Source organism: Panthera onca, chromosome E2 (assembly GCF_046562875.1).
Source record: "Panthera onca isolate mPanOnc1 chromosome E2, mPanOnc1 haplotype 2, whole genome shotgun sequence".
Taxonomy (NCBI): domain Eukaryota; kingdom Metazoa; phylum Chordata; class Mammalia; order Carnivora; family Felidae; genus Panthera; species Panthera onca.
Window position 1 is genome coordinate 47,741,197 of NC_138353.1, and position 14,044 is coordinate 47,755,240.

At 37.4% G+C, this 14,044-nt stretch overlaps 1 protein-coding gene across 6 annotated transcripts in view; it reads left to right on the forward strand.

Moving 5' to 3' along the window:
* HYDIN (HYDIN axonemal central pair apparatus protein) overlaps window positions 1–14,044 on the forward strand; it is a 415,179-nt gene that overhangs the window by 42,119 nt on the left and 359,016 nt on the right. Inside the window, exon 2 of one of the 6 annotated variants that reach the window (XM_078438956.2) lies at window positions 1,310–1,351. The exons of the other annotated variants lie outside the window; for them this stretch is intronic. The gene's annotated coding sequence lies outside the window, so the exon portion shown is untranslated. The remainder of the gene's footprint in view (window positions 1–1,309; window positions 1,352–14,044) is intronic. 6 annotated transcript variants of the gene reach the window in all.

Sequence of the window (14,044 nt, forward strand, 5' to 3'; positions counted from 1 at the left end):
GCCCTCAATTCATACTTCAGTTTCTTTCTTAACAATGGCGAGGAGGCTGGACCCATTTGAATGGCTACGTGGACATCACTCTTTGATTGTTGGGCTGGTAAATCCTTAGAATCATTCATTCATGCATCCCTTCTGTGGTCTCCCCAGTCTGTATTAGGCAGACACACTGTTCCAGAAGTGATGAAACCAACACGAGCATCTTCAGGACTATCTCACCTTACCCAATAGTCCACTGACTGGAATGGCAAAGACAACCACCCAACTATTTTAAAGGTTATTCTTGTCTTTTAATTTAGCTAAGTATAAACATAGTTGAAATTCCATCATCCCCATTGATGTAAATCTTTTGGGATCTTATTGTAGAGATTATAGTTGTTTGTAGGCATCAACACTTGGTATTTTCAATATTTGGAAAGTTTGTCTTTCTGATGTGAAAATAATGGTGATCACTCTGTTATAATTTACATTTGTCAGATTACTGGAGAGATTGAGCAGTTTATATCTGTTGACTATTGATAATTGGTCTTCTGTGGATTGCCTGTCTTTATCTTTGCCCAATTTAAATGTCACTGTCCTTTTTGTATTGATTTGTAAGATTACTGTACATATCCTGGATATTGATACCTTTTATGCTATGTTGAGATATAAATTAAATTAATGTTTTCTCCTGGTATATTCTTAGTTATTTTTTAAAGTCAGGTTTATAATATATAAATTATATACTATAAAATTCACTTCTTTTGTGAGTACAGTTCCATGATTTTTGAAAAATACTTTGAAAAGTATAGTTGTGTAACCACATTAATCTATAGAATGATTCCATTAGCTCAAAAAGTTCCCTTGTACCTAGTTATAGTCAATCCCCTTTCCCTACCTCCAGCCCCTGGCAACTAATGATCTGATTTCTGTTTCTGCCTTTTCCAGAATATCATAATAGTGGAATCATAAGATACATAGCACTTTTTGTCTGGATTGTTTTATTTAATACATCGCTTTTGAGATTTATCCATGTTGTTGCATGTAACACTAGTTCATTGTTTATTATTGCTGAGGTCTATTCAGTTGAATGGATATACCACCAGGTGATGGACTTTGGGGTTGCCTTCAGTATTTGGTGATTATGAATAAATAAAGCTGCGATAAGCATCACATACAGCTCTTTGTATCCACGTGTTTTGTACATATGTTATACTCCCAGATAAATACCTGGGAGTAGGATTGCTAGGTTCTATGGTAAGTGTATGTTTAATTTTATAAGAAACTGCCAAACTATTTTCCATGTGACTGTACCATTTTGCACTTCTTCCAGGATAGTGTAAGAGTTTCGTTTGCTCTACAGCCTTGCCAGCAGGTAACAATTTTGTTAATTTTAATTATTCTTGTAGATGCGTAGTGGTATCTCATTCTGTTTTTAAGAGATTCACATTTCCTTGATGACTAACATTGTTGAACTGCATGTGCTTCTTTGTTACTCTGTTTTGTTTTTGGTGAGGTTTCTGTGCATATCATTTGCCCATGTCCTGCTCGGTTGCCTTCTTATTGAGTTTTGTTTTGAAGTCACTTTTTTCTTTTTAATTTTGAGGAAGTCCAATTTATCACTGTTTTCTTCTATGGATTATCCTACCTAGAACTCTTTGCCTAACCCAAGGTAACACAGATTTTCTTCTGTGTTTTCTTCTGGAAGTTTTATAGATTTGGGTTTTACATTTTATTTCATTTCTGTCATTTAAAAAATTGTTTCATTTTTATCATTTTATTGTTTTGTAATTTCATTTTATTTTATTTGTATATGAGCAAACTCAGATTTATTTGGGCGAAGTCACAGCAATACTTATGTGTGAGAATGATTTTTGCAACCACAAAGTAGACGGGAAGTTATTGTTATTAATTAGTGGCATAGTTTGACAAACTTCAAAATAGTTTTGAGAATGTTTCTCCATGTTAGCAGCAAAAACATTTAGAACATGAAAAGTCTCATCAAGTTTGAAAGACACCCTCATAGCTTGTGAGCATTGAAATCAAGTTTTAACCGATAACGCTTTAGGATCTGTGTAAAGTAGAGATTTTGACCTTGGATATGTGGACCTTTAGATGTTATGTTTATGTTCATTTTGGGGGAGATAGTGTTTATAGCTTTTATCCAGTTCCTAGTGGGACTCAGACCTCAAAGGTAAAAGGTCACTGGTTTAGGATGAGCACATTTCAGAGCGCAGGGGATAGTAGTACACTCGATCATGGTTGCTGTCATCGAAAGTAAAGACACAGCCGTTTCTTGCAGGCAGTCTCCTTGTCTCAAATGATTTCTTCCAAGATCTATTTCCTCATTAACACTGCAAAGGCACTTAGCATTTGGCTTCTCTTCATATAAAATGTCTTGCAAGGGGAATGAGGGCTCGAAATAAGGCAAAAAATAATTGTCAGATCATGGCTGGAAGGATTTCAGGTTGGGCAGAGAACGATAATTGAGGAATTGACAAATCACCAGATGCCTCTATTGTGTTTTAATTTGAAAAACTGTGCAGTCTTTTTATTTCTTTGAGGATTTAAAGTGCTTAAGTGCTGATTTTTTAAAAGAGTCATATTTACCCCTTACGGTGGTAGGGAAGAGGAGTGGGCTTTTAAAAAATGTTCTTTGCTTGATCGAAAGGCTTGTCAGAAAGCATATGATCTTGTTAAAGTAGTGGTCTTCATCTTACAATGAATACCAGAGTCAACTTGGTCGACTTTAAAGAAAAATTAGTGTTGGGACGCCTGGGTGGCTCAGTCAATTGAGTGTCCAACTCTTGATTTGGGCTCAGGTCATGGCCTCACAGTCTTGAGATCAAGCCCTGTGTTAGGCTCTGCACTGGGCATGGAGTCTGCTTAAGATCCTCTCTCTCCCTCTGCCCCTCCTGGCTGCTGTGCTTGCATGCTCTCTGTCAAATAAAGGACGAAAGAAAGAAAGAAAGTTTAGTGTGAAATGACTAAGAAAGAAATCTCTCGTAATATCTTGGTAGTTCATAAATCTGCATTTTATTTGGCATGTTCTTGCTTTAATAGTCTATCTAAAATGTCCTGAATGTAAGGTTGCTCTAATAACATTATGATCTGACTGCGTCTGTGTCTGTTTTTATTTCTTTAAACTACTATTGTAAGCCCAAGTTAAATAACTTTCCCTAATTCTATGTTCTCTACAACTATGTTGTTGATGCTGGTTTTTATTATAAACAATCCACCCAAGTTTGCAGCAGTGGCTTTGAAAAATCCCTAATTAAAATAAATTTCAAGGTTAAGCTATTTTTATTCTTGCCTGAAAACAATTACCAATACTTGTGGCTTTTAAAATAATAGTGTTGTAAGCATATTTCAGAACCAGGAAGGCAGAAATTTGTGTTTATGAAAGCCAAAAAATTACTCTTGCAATACTTTGGAATGTCCCTATAATTAATTATAGGTGATGTCTATTATATGGAACCTCAAAGATTTTAGCGGGAGGTGGAAAAAAAGGGCCATATATATTTCATTTCTGATATAATTCCCTTCACTTTCAGAGGGAATTAAAGTTTAATAAAAAGGAATAACAGAGGGATATAATCTAAGAATAGTAATTAATAACTTTAGCTTTACCAGAATGAGATTCCATAATAAATGGTAGGCTGTCATTTGCTAAATCATGAAATATTGCAGAGAGGGAAAAGGCAACATACTCTTTCACAATATGGCTCGTTATGTTAAAACTGTTAGTGGTAGGGGAGTTTTGTACTTGTTAAGCATTTGTGTTTTTACATCGCTGCTTGTAATTATAATTAAACAGATGGTTCCTGAAAAGAGAGTGTGTTCTTAGCAATTAAAACCATGGCAAGTAGCTTTTCTTCTTCTCCAACATACAATTAAACTGAATGGAATCACACATGCTGTGGGTTCTTCAGAGGAAAGGTTCTGTGCAGATTCAAGTAGATTAGTATTCTGTTCCCAAGCCCTGTCATCTAGCCCCTACAACATACTGAGAGCTTTGCAGCTGCAGAGGACTTCCAAACATGGGTTTTAAGAAGCAGTTACCCCTTCTCTGCTTTCTCCCCAAATCCTATTCTTGCCATGGGAATACTAATCGATTACATTTTTAAATGGGATTTTTGGAACAGTCTCTAACAATCATTGGATGTATTGTATTTTACATGGCTTTCTAAATTCTGGTTTCTCAGCTAGCCCATGAAATTCCTCGAGGGCAAAGGAAAATTAGACTTTTATTTTTCCTTCTTAAGACAACTAACATTGGCAATGTTTGCTTGTGAAAATCTTTCATTTCAGAGTTTTTATCGAAAGAGTATAGAATTTACTTTGGGTTCTAGGAAAACCCAATTCTGTTTCATTTACAATTCCTATTGCAGCAAATAAACATTAGGAGAAAACATTTTTTTTCTTTGTTTTTTTTCAATATATGAAATTTATTGTCAAATTGGTTTCCATACAACACCCAGTGCTCATCCCAAAAGGTGCCCTCCTCAATACCCATCCCCCACCCTCCCCTCCCTCCCACCCCCCATCAACCCTCAGTTTGTTCTCAGTTTTTAAGAGTCTCTTATGCTTTGGCTCTCTCCCACTCTAACCTCTTTTTTTTTTTTTTTTTTTTTTTTTCCTTCCCCTCCTCCATGGGTTTCTGTTAAGTTTCTCAGGATCCACATAAGAGTGAACACATATGGTATCTGTCTTTCTCTGTATGGCTTATTTCACTTAGCATCACACTCTCCAGTTCCATCCACGTTGCTACAAAGGGCCATATTTCGTTCTTTCTCATTGCCATGTAGTACTCCATTGTGTATATAAACCACAATTTCTTTACCCATTCATCAGTTGATGGACATTTAGGCTCTTTCCATAATTTGGCTATTGTTGAGAGTGCTGCTATAAACATTGGGGTCCAAGTGCCCCTATGCATCAGTACTCCTGTATCCCTTGGGTAAATTCCTAGCAGTGCTATTGCTGGGTCATAGGGCAGGTCTATTTTTAATTTTCTGAGGAACCTCCACACTGCTTTCCAGAGTGGCTGCACCAATTTGCATTCCCACCAACAGTGCAAGAGGGTTCCCGTTTTAGGAGATTTTTTCAACAAGGATTCAGCACCCCATGAAATATTTCACCACCTGAAATACAGCTTTGTGGCCAGTGGTCCCTCCCTTGAACCAGACCGCAGCAGTGTTAATGGGACTCCCCCAGAGCAGGGCAGTGTGAGCCTGTGGTGCTCTGTTCACAGATGAAACCTTGGAACAAGTGTTTTGTTTGCATGAACAAAAATAGGCCCAAATATACTTTCAATGATTTTAGGTACAGGCTTTTGTGCCCACAAGTAAGCAGTTATTTGCTGGGGTAATTAACCATCTGCACCTTATTAGAAGGGTGCAGCTGGCTAATTATGCCCAGTGCCATAGGGCAGGTTACACTTCTCATCTGCATACGAAGTGGATTTGCAGCAAAGGACACTGACCTTTACAAATGAGTCCCTAAATTTAACCAGTTCAGTTTGAGGTCACCACTCATAGATCTTTGTTTTGTTTTGTTTTGTTTTGTTCTGTTCAGAAGTGAAATTTATATATGGGTAATGACATTTCTATTTGTAAAGTAATTAATACAGAACCGTAGGATAGACATATTATTACGATCAGGGACAATGAGATCCCTGCTGAGTTCACATTGTTTTGCTTCCTCAAGTTGGAAAAGTGGTACATTAGTATGGATGTGCACGTATTCATGAGCTTGTATGAATGACAACTGGAAGTACCATGGAGACTTCAAATGGGGGTGAATTTGTGTATTAGCCATTTCAGAATCATTTTCAGCAGTCGTTGGACATTATTCTTGTATCCATCCTATAGTTGTACGTTATTGGATGGATCAGTTTAAGGAAAGGGCAGACTACTGGAGAGCAGAATGTTATAATTCAGTGCAGGTTAAATCAAAATTCATGGACAGTGCTAATTGACTAAGTTTAAGGAGGTTGGCTAGGTTGAACTTCCCATATCTATTTGTCTAAAATTGTCCTTAATTTGCCCTTACTCTTGAAAGATATTTTTGCTGGTTGTAGAATTAAAAGATGGCAGTTTTTTCTTTAAACACATTTGAATTCATCATTCTACCATCTTCTGGCTTCCACTGTATTGAGAAAATTAGCTCTCATGAAATCATGGCTCTGTTGAAAATAATCTTTTTTATTGGCTCTTTTAATAATTTTTCCCTTAATTTTTGGTTCCTCACCCTCTCTGAGTCTAGGTATGGATTTTTTTTTCTCCATCTGTGTAACTTGGGATTTGATGGGTTCTTTGAACCTATAGATTGGTCTTTTCCAACGTTTCAGTAGAGTTCTCAGCTATTGGTTTTCAGTTATTGCCTCTAACTCTTCTCTCTTCTTTCACTCATGACTCCACTGACATCACATCTCTGTCCTTCATGTCCCTTGACCTCATTTGTGTATTTTCTATTTCTTTGTCACTCCATGTACTGACCTGCATAATTCTTCTGATCCATTTTCTAGTTCACTCATATATTCTTCAGCTATTTAAAATATGCTTATTATCTATCCAAAAATTTCTAAATTTAATTAGTGTCTTTCTTTGCTAGATGTTCTGTTGGAATCTTTTTTGAATCCACTGTATAACTCCCCCCTACAACATTTTGTTTTTAAAAATATTCAAACCTAAGAAAAACCCGAAGTAACCGTACCTAAGTACTCTTTACTCAGAGTCATCAGTTATTGTTACCATTCTGCCACATTTGCCTTTGTTCTTTCTCTCTCTTTATCTTTTGAATCATTTGAAAGCAAATATATAACATTCTTTTACATAACCATAATGCTGTTATCACAGTCTATAAACTTAAAATTGATATAGTATTTTCTGATAGATACTCCATGTTCATATCTCCCTAGTTTTTCAATAATCTTACAGTGGTTTTTAAAAATGAAGTCCAGTGACTTCACAACAAGTGTCCTTCCTTCTGAATACCCAATGCCATCTAGCCCATTGTGCCGCATATTAACTAAAATACAAATAAAATAAATAAAAATAAAAATGAAGTCCAGGACCCAATCAAGGATCATATGCTACATTGCATTGTTAAGCTTTTTAGTCTCCTTTAGTGTAGATCAGTTTCCTTGACATTTGAGGGGGAGGGGACTTGTTGGGTTTTTGTTTTTCAGGAAATTGACATTTTTGGAGTCCATTTGTCTTATAGAATTGTTGTAATTTTATTTTATTTTTTTAATTTTAAAATCTGTTTGTTTATTTATTTATTTATTGAGAGAAAGCATGAGTTGGGGAGGGGCGGAGAGAGAGAGGGAGAGAGAGAATTCCAAGCACGTTCTCAGCTGTCAGCGCAGAGCTGATGTGGGGCTTGAACTCACAAACCATGAGATCATGACCTGAGCTGAAATCAAGAGTCAGACTTAACCCACTGAGCCACCCAGGCACCCCAGAATTGTTGTAATTAAAAAAAAATGATTCACATGTCCTGAAGATATCTTCGGGTTTATCTGTTAGTAGTTCAAATGGTAAAAACACAGTTGTTTTATGGTCTGTATCTAATAAGTCCCCTATGTGAAGCCTTTGGTGGTCTTTCTGATATCTTTAGCTTCTGCTAATTGTGTTCATGGTGTCTAGTTTTCTTGTGTGTTTGCTTATTTCTATTCCTCATTGTCCTAAAATATTATTTGTAGGGATGTTTAGTTTTTGAGGTCTGGCACTGATGGTGCTTTCCTTGACAGGAGAATGATATTTGCTTCTGCCCTGCACCTTAGAATCTGTTAATCTGGGACTGCCCTAGACCTAACTCATGATTTGAAGTTCTCTGGACAGTTTAGTAGTATGGACACGGGCTGCAATTTTGAGTCACAAGTGACCCCAACTTTGGGGATATTTTTTCCTTTATTTTTCTTTTCTTTCTTTGCTTAGCACCTTGGCAAGTTTTACTGTGGCTTTTTGGGGATGGTGTTGGAGTGGTCAGTTTTAATTTTGGGTCCCAGTATAAGGTGAAAAAAGAGTTCTCATTATATTTCCCATCTTGAGCAGACTCTAATCATTGACTTCTGTTTCACTGCCCAGCAAGGCCACCAAACAAAGCCCCAGGTTTTCAAGGTTAGTGAGTGCCCTGGAGCAAAAGCGGTTATGGAGGTTAGTGCTTTGCTTACTTCTCTGGTGTTTGATTGCATTTAGATTTTGGTCTGGTAATTGCTTACTATATTGATAGCCTTTTAATACTTTTAAGAAGATTGCAGTTTTTTTCACTTAAAGTTTTTAGTAGTGTTCACTTGAATGGTTGGTTCAACCAACTGTTACCTGCCATTATTGGAAATGGAAGTCCTCCTTATTTTAGGAGAAAAAATTATTTTTGTTCTTATTAGAAATGTAGGCTGGATACAGGCATTTTTCATACTATTGTAATAGAAATCGATCTGGCCAAGCTCTGTGGCACCAACACACTAAGAATTTCCTAGTCAATATTTACCAGTGTGATAACTGAGAGAAGAAAAATGGCCCTGTTTTATGCCAGACGGCTCAAGTACAGTTTTATAGTATGTAACTAATCTCTGTCATTGGTTTTCATTACTGAATTCTGTTACGACAGCCATCCAGTATGAATTAAAAGAATTACTTTTGACATTTTAATAAAAAGTAGACATATAGCATTTAACAAGTAGCTGCTAGTGAGGATGTATGAGACAGTGATCCCTGTTGAAAGCACTCAGTTTGAGCAGGGTCAAGCAGCTTGCTATTCACTTGCTTCTGGGAATTACCACATTCCCAATGACTGGTGGAGATTGATGAAAGCACCAGTGCCTTTCTTCATTGATGTTAGTTGGAGCCACAGAAGGGTCGATGAATAAATCTGGGTTTGCTCTAATATGTATGGCTGGTTTCATGAAAGGGATTCTGAATATTTTCTGTGAAAGGAAGTCTGATTCCCAGGCATTATTTTTGTCAGAGGATTTGATTAACAAATAAGATCACTTAAAAGAATTTTTTTTGACGTTTATTTATTTTTTAGAGAGAAGGTTGGGGGAAAGGCAGAGAGAGGGAGACACAGAATCCGAAGCAGGCTCCAGGATCTGAGCTTTCAGCACAGAGCCTGACATGGGGCTCAAACTCACGAGCCCTGAGATCATGACCTGAGCTGAAGTTGGACACTTAACTGACTGAGCCATCCAGGTGCCCCAGATCACTTTTAAATAATGTTGGCAAATAACTTCACTTTGTTAGTACTTAGAAGAAATGCATGTAAAATGTACCAATTTTCCGTAAAGAATTTTGTCTATAACCCTCTATAGGGTTGTATACTTCTTTGAAGTATGAAAATGAAGTATATCTAGTTATCTTCTGGACTCAGATGACCCAGAATTTTTGGATCCATGTGAACTTCTGCAGAGACGGTGCCATGTGCTAGCTATGTTCAGATATGAACTAATTTGTGTATGGAATTACCTGTCCTGGGTTACTCAATCCAAATATCTAATGACTTTTCATGATTTCCAGATTTTTAGGCATCCTGGACGGTACATTTAATGGTACAAATGACTTAGTCTGTGTGTTGTATGTAAGTGCAAAATGTATAAGCTTATTCTCTCCTATTCTAATAGAAATAAGACATTTTCAGTTTGCTTCATAAATAGCAACTTGCTCCATTACATATTAGTTATTTGCAAATCTTCGTAATAAACCCCAGGAATAAATTTTAAGTAAATGTCTGATTCCTAAAAATATAATAATTATCATCAGAGAGTGCTAGGTTTCAAGTAGTAGAAACTTAGTTCAAACTTCAATACAGCTTAATTACAATAAGGAATTTATTAGTCCATTAAGTTAGGACACCATGATGGCTGATAGGATCAAAAGATGAACCACTTGTACCAGAGCCACAAAGTTTAGGATTGCTTTCAATAGCAATACAATGAACTCACATTCATCATTCTTTCCTCCTGTCATCTATCCATCTTGCTCACGTTTCTGCTTTTATCTCCTTGGCTTTTTCTGCAAGAAAGCCTTTTCCCTGGGACACCTGGGCAACTCAGTTGGTTAAGCGTCTGACTCCTGATTTCACCTCAGGTCACGAACTCATGGTTGTGAGATTGAGTCCTTTGGTCATGCTTCAAGCTGAGCTTGAAGCCAGCTCAGGATTCTCTCTCCCTCTCTCTGCCCCTCCCCTGCTCACTCTTTATTTCACTCCCTCAAAATAAATAAATACATATTAAAAAAAAAAAGCCTTTTGCATGTGGTGGGGAAGATGGCTGCCAATAGCTTTAAATTCATTTTCAGCCCAGGAAATCCAAGGAAAAAATATTCTCTTTGTCAAGGTCCAGCTGTCATTCAAGGGGAGGATTCATGCTCACACACAAGACCAGCCAGAACATAGGATAATTGGATACTCTGATTGGCTAGGTCTCTCTACGTTTTCTGGATAGGGCATTGGGTTCTTATAGAAAGAAGGAGAATGGGAGAATGGGTGGGTGTGTGTGTGGGGGGGAATTATACTAGACAGCCAAAAGAAATCCTTTATAAAAGTAGATTGTTAAAAGGAGTTAAAAGCGTTGAAGAGTATTCCTAATTGAGCATGCATTCTTGAATCCAAGTAAGATACGTAGATTTGAGAAAATTATTTACTAATCCCATTATAGGCATATGAAAAGATATTTTCTCATGTTAGAAAATTTCATAATTAGAATAATTGATAGAATAATTGATTGAATAATTAGAATAATTAGAATAATTGATAGAATAATACAGCACACTGGAGGAAAGGACACTTGAATTAGGGATTGTTGTGTTAGGAAAAGAAATTTACACACCCACTATTTTCCTTTGCTTATATTTCTTCCACAAAGGAGTTGCAAAGAAATGATAGACTGCAGCTTTTTTTAAACAATTATTTTTAATTTTTGCTAAGCCAACAGGAGGGGGCCGTTACATCTGTTGTTGATATTAAAATATGAGTTGATGGTTAATTTGATTGATTGATTTGGTGGTTAAATTCAAAATAAGGAATTTTAGTTATCAATGAATGGTGATTTCAATATCTCTTTTTCATTGTAGCAAATTCATAAATAACTATGTATTTGTTTATGAACTACTGCAATGTAAACAATATGAATTGCCTAGCATTCATAAGAAGCTTATAAAATTGTTCACCTTGAGTGATGTGTGTGTGGTGTGAATTGAAGCAAATTCTTCAAATGAACATTCATCCTGTGTAATAGTTGTAGAAGTCAGAGGCATTCCGTTTGTGTGCTTCTACAAGCCAACTGGTCTGCAGGATCTGGTGCTAACAGAATCAATGGTATATAAAGTAGAAGTTATTATATTTTAATAAAGCAAACATGGATTTAAAATAGCTTGTCTGCCATGTTTTTATCAGCATATTTGATAAAATTAACAAGACCATCAAGAACTGCCTTTGCAAACTTTGGTCTAAATGGTTCTCAAGCTATTCATGCCATGGTAACACATTAGAAATAATAGACTGCAATTATTTATAAGGAATTCACTTTGTCAAGAGATCGTGTCCACAGAATATAGCTCAAATGACATTTGTGTCAGAGAACATTAATTGGCTCAGATAACTTAGAAATTCCTGGCTGGATCTAAGGATTTAAATGATGTCATCAGAATTCAGTCTCATGGTACAGTGTTCATGTGTGGCTTCATTCTTAATACCCTCTCTCCTCTCAGAGGGGCAAGAGGGCTGCCGACAGCTTCAAGCTCATAACCTAGTTAGCAACCTCAGTGGAAAGAAAGCATGCCTCTTTGGCAGCTGTTCCAATGTAATCAGAATTAAGCCTCATTGGCTCCGACTGGTTTGACTTTAATCACTTGCCATGTCCAGAACCAATCACTGTGGCCAGAGAGATGTGATACTGGGATAAGCCTCTTCTGGACTGGGGTATGGAGTGGGGTGATTCCTTGAGGGAAAATGATTTTGATACCGGAAGCAGGATAAATAGATACAGGGTGGTAAAAACTTATAAATATCTGACAAATGATTCCTTTTATTTTTAATTTTTTTAAATTTTTTTATTTTTTGTTAAAAATTTTTAAATATTTATTATTGAGAGACAGAGAGACACAGAGTGTGAGCAGGGGAGTCATAGAGAAAGGGGGAGACATAGAATCTGAAGTAGGCTCCAGGCTCTGAGTTGTCAGCACAGAGCCCGACGCGGGGCTCGAACTCACAAACTGCGAGATCATGACCTGAGCCAAAGTCAGTAGCTTAACCAGCTGAGCCACCCAGGTGCCCCATGATTCCTTTTTTTAAAAAAAGAAAGCATAAGTGGTTTAGTGATTTAGCTACCTATCCAATCATTCAACAAATATTTATTGACTCCATGTTAGGCATTATTTTAGGCATATACGCCAGTGATGAGGATAATGGTCAAGGTCTCTTATCTCATGGGACTTGCTCTCTGGTGAAGAAGGCAGACGTAGAAATGTAGTTACACAAATTATTTACTCCGTGTGTGAAAAGTGAAATTGCTATGAGACTTCAGGAAAGGCTTTCTAGAGGCAACGATGTTACAACTGACCCCTATAGGATGAGACTAAGTTAGCATGGGAAAGGGGGTGGGGCGGAAGAAGAGAGTTCCAGAGATTTATCTCTAAATAATCTTGTAGTTTGATCAGGGGAAACAGGGCAGCCTGAGAACCTAGACAGAAGGGACCAGAGCATACCAGTAGGGTTAATGGACTTGAAAGGAGAGGCTGGGCATTCCAGAGACAAGAACTATGCATTTTACCATGTTATCTGAGGGTATCTTGTAATAGTGTCTCATAATTCAGATCCATACATGGATCAGGACACTTTCTGAAAGAAGATCTAGCTAAAGCTCAGAGTCTCAATTTTAATATACTTTTCAAAAAAATATATTGCTTTTTTTTTGGTTCTTCAAATGAGAAGGGGCTTGAAAATATGTCCTTGGTTGCTTGGTGGAGAAATTTAAAATGTTTACTTCTGGCCATTAAAGTTCTGCAAGTAAATTTTCATTGTTAATACACCAAGTTGACAATAATTGTATCTCAACTTGATACCTAAAATAAATCACAATGTCAAGATATCAGCTCTATAAATCTTGGATTAGGTGACATAAATGGATAATCCAGGTTAATTTCAGACATCTGAGGAGTGCTCTAACTTAACTTTTACTAGTCCTGGGCATTGTTTGTATTGTGCTTCATTTTTCGATTTTATCTTCAAATTTTAAACAATGTTCTATTTTTGCAGTGGAAAATTCAATAGACATGAAGTAGGTTTTCTCCCCTTCTACCATCTACACTCGGCAAATGAGGATGTCTGCTTTTTTTTAAAAATGTTTATTTATGTTTTTGAGAGAGAGAGAGAGAGAGAGAGAGAGAGTGGGGGAGGGGCAGAGAGAGAGGGAGACACAGAATCTGAAGCAGGCTCCAGGCTCTGAGCTGTCAGCACAGAGCCCGATACGGGGCTCGAACTCACGGACCGTGAGATCATGACCTGAGCTGAAGTTGGACGCTGAACCAACAGCCACCCAGATGCCTCGAGGATGTCTGCTTCTGAGAAGGGTAGACTAGGTAGTGTAGGTCTGTCCTCCTGCTGAGGACATCTAGGAAACCTGGAAAGATTATAAACAGAAGCCTTCTTCAGGGCACTAGAAGGTGACAAGGTGGTGAAGAATTATCAGGCCAGCTCTAGGGGGTACAGGTACCCAGGGAAGTGAGCCTCAAACTTAGAACCCCTGAGAGCACATGCAAATTCCAAGGAAGAAGCTGAGAGACTAAGAGTTGGGACAGTCTTTGTGGACTAAGGCAACAGGGATTGGTGACTAGGGCCTGCCAAGTATAGAAGACTCCAGGTGAATTCCTGTTGGGGTTTGGACCTCAAAAGGCTGCCTCAAAGGAATAGGGATGAACTGGAAGTTGGCCCATGAAGCCCCTTGAATTGAAAAAACAAGCCATAGAGTGGGCAAAGACATCTACAAAAATATGGAACTGACAAAGTGTTTGCATCCAGAATATTTGAAGGACTTCTACAAATCAAGAAATAAAAGACAACCCAACTG